Raw genomic sequence first — 2677 nt, 5'->3', positions numbered from 1 at the left:
CACTAATGCTGGGATTGGTTAGTTTTGCCTTCCAGGTAGATTTAAAAGGAGCCATCTCAAGGGCAGACTGGAAGAGTCCTAAACCATTAAGAAGGAAAATCGTGACTGACATGTGAGTTCCCTATCTAGAGAAACAGCAACAGCAGAGGTAATGGCAAGAGGCTATAGCAGAGGTAACCTCAGAAGTGGTGGCATGGAGAAACAGAGCAGCTTCGGGCTTTTATTGTGAGTTGTGAATTGAAGCAAAGGTTTACAGTAGAAATTCAAGATTCATATTTTCCCCACTTAGGCCTATGGACTAAGTAGAGTTGAGTGCCTACAGGTAGAAGACTGGCTTAAATAATGTTCCCTTTGGACATTCACAGACTAACTAGAGGCTTTCCTGACTCGAGAACCACTGCGTCTTGAGTTGGTTTTGATACTGAATTGTACTCTGTTCACTTCCCCAAAAAACCCCATAATTATGAGTATTGTTATGAGTTTTGTGTGGCCATTGCAATGGATTTATTAAACCAAGATGTGAAACAGAGAGTGCTGTGGAAGGAATGGTTGGAATCAGAATACGGTAAAGAAGGTTGTAGGGTAGAATCATGTCTGACCTATGCTTCATAGGAATCAGACTTGGGCTGATTTTGAGTTTGATTTTCTTTCCTCCTTGTAAAGTCAGGGGAAGTCAGACACAGTCTTCACATGGTTTTTGTACCCCGGAATTGACTACTGAGACATAGGGTAATCACCTTTAGTGGAAACAGATGTATAATTCTTGCAAAGTGGTTGTAGAAGAGTTCCATTTTATTTCCAACACTTGGTATTTTACTTTTGGGTATATAATTATGTTTTAAAAACGTATTTCAACTAAAGAAATTGAACACCTTTTCATGCTTGTTGACCCTATAAATATCCTCTTTTGAAAAGTAGTCTTTTCAAGATTCTTGCTCAGTTTTTCTATTTGTTTGCCTCTTTTGTTCTTTTGTATTTTAGGATTCCTTTTGTATTCTGACTATGTATTCTTTGCTATTAATATTTATAGCAAATACCTTCCACTCTGGGGCTTGACTTGCCACTTCTAAATGGTATTTTCTTGATGAACAGACATTCTTAATTTTAACTTATAAAGTCTATCAATTTTATTTCTTGTGTGGTCAGTGCTTTTTGTATTGTTTAAGGAATCTGCCTTCCTAAAGGCTATAAAAATATTCTTTTATAATTTCTTCCAGAAGCTCTATTATTTTAATATTCACATATAGAGCTACAATTTATATGGAACTGATTTTTGCATATGGTGTGAAGTAGAAATTCAAGATTTATATTTTTCCCACTTGTATATCCAATTGACCCAGCAGCATTTATTAAAAAGATTATCTTTTTCCTAATACACTCTGTGTCACCTTCGTTATAAATCAAGTGCACTCTCTCGCTCTTTTTTCATTTGTCTAATAATTAATTCTTTCATTAATACCAGATTCTCTTAATTACTCTAGTTTCATAAAAAGTCTTGATAGCTGGTGGAGAAACATGCCCAGTTTTGCTTTTCTTCAAGGTTGCCTTTTATCTTTTATCTTTCATTCTACATGTTGTGAAATAAATATTCATTGAAATATGAGGTAGCTTTAAAAAATTCATAGAAAAAAATTCCATTGTTTTTTAATTCATTTTTTCATAAGCTTAATTAAAAAAAAACTTTTTATTGTGAATTGAAGCAAAGGTTTACAGAGCAGATCATCACTTTTGGCCCTCAACAAATCATATACTTAGTTTCACCTTCTTTACCAATATTTCTAAATTTTATCCTTAGGTAAATTTTGTCTTTTTGAGTGTTTGACCATTCTATGGTGTGTTATCCCCCTGATATATCTATCTACTGCTTGAATGAAAGTTGAACCATGAGGGTGAGTCCTTTTCCAGCCCTGAAGGGTGACTGAGGGCCACACTATTGTCTTTCTTCAGTCTCTTTCTGACCAGTAAAGTTGGTCTTTTTTATAATTTTGAGTTTTGTTTCACATATTCTCCCACTCTATCTAAAACCTTTTAATGTGATCCCTTTCTGAGTTGTTGTTGTTGTTAAATGCTGTCGAGTCGGTTCTGACCCATAGTGACCCTCTAGAGGGATTCCAAGGAGCAACTGGTGAGCTTGAACCACCAATCTTGCAGTTCAAACTGACTTTGCAGTCTAGCGCATTAACCCACAGCGCCACACCAGGACACCCCTTTCTGAGTAGTTGGTAGGTATAATAGTTACAGTTTTGTGTCAACTTGACTGGGCCAGGATTCTCAGTGGTTTAACTGTTAAGATGTAGTTATCACTTCTACAATGAGCTCTAATATGATGCAATCACTTCCAAAATGTGATCAGCTTTGAGATGATATAATTATATTGTTTTTGTTGTAAAGTGCCGTTGAGTCAGTTCTGCACCATAGGGACCCTGTATAGGGTTTCCAAGGAATGGCTAGTGAACTTGAATCACCAACCTTGTGGTTCAAACCAACTTTGCAGTCTAGTGCATTAACCCACAGCATCACATTGCAAATTTTCACATTTGTGATGTTAATGAGACCAGATGCAATCTACAGGATTAGGTTGTATTTTGAATCAGTCTCTTTTGAGTTATAAAAGGAGAGAGAAGTGAGCAGAGAGAGAGACTTACTACCACTAAGAAAGAAGAGTTGGGAGTGACCT

The sequence above is a fragment of the Chrysochloris asiatica genome, unplaced genomic scaffold (assembly GCF_000296735.1).
Source record: "Chrysochloris asiatica unplaced genomic scaffold, ChrAsi1.0 scaffold00086, whole genome shotgun sequence".
Taxonomy (NCBI): Eukaryota; Metazoa; Chordata; class Mammalia; order Afrosoricida; family Chrysochloridae; genus Chrysochloris; species Chrysochloris asiatica.
The sequence above is the reverse complement of the archived record's forward strand: the minus strand, read 5'-3'. Positions refer to the sequence as shown.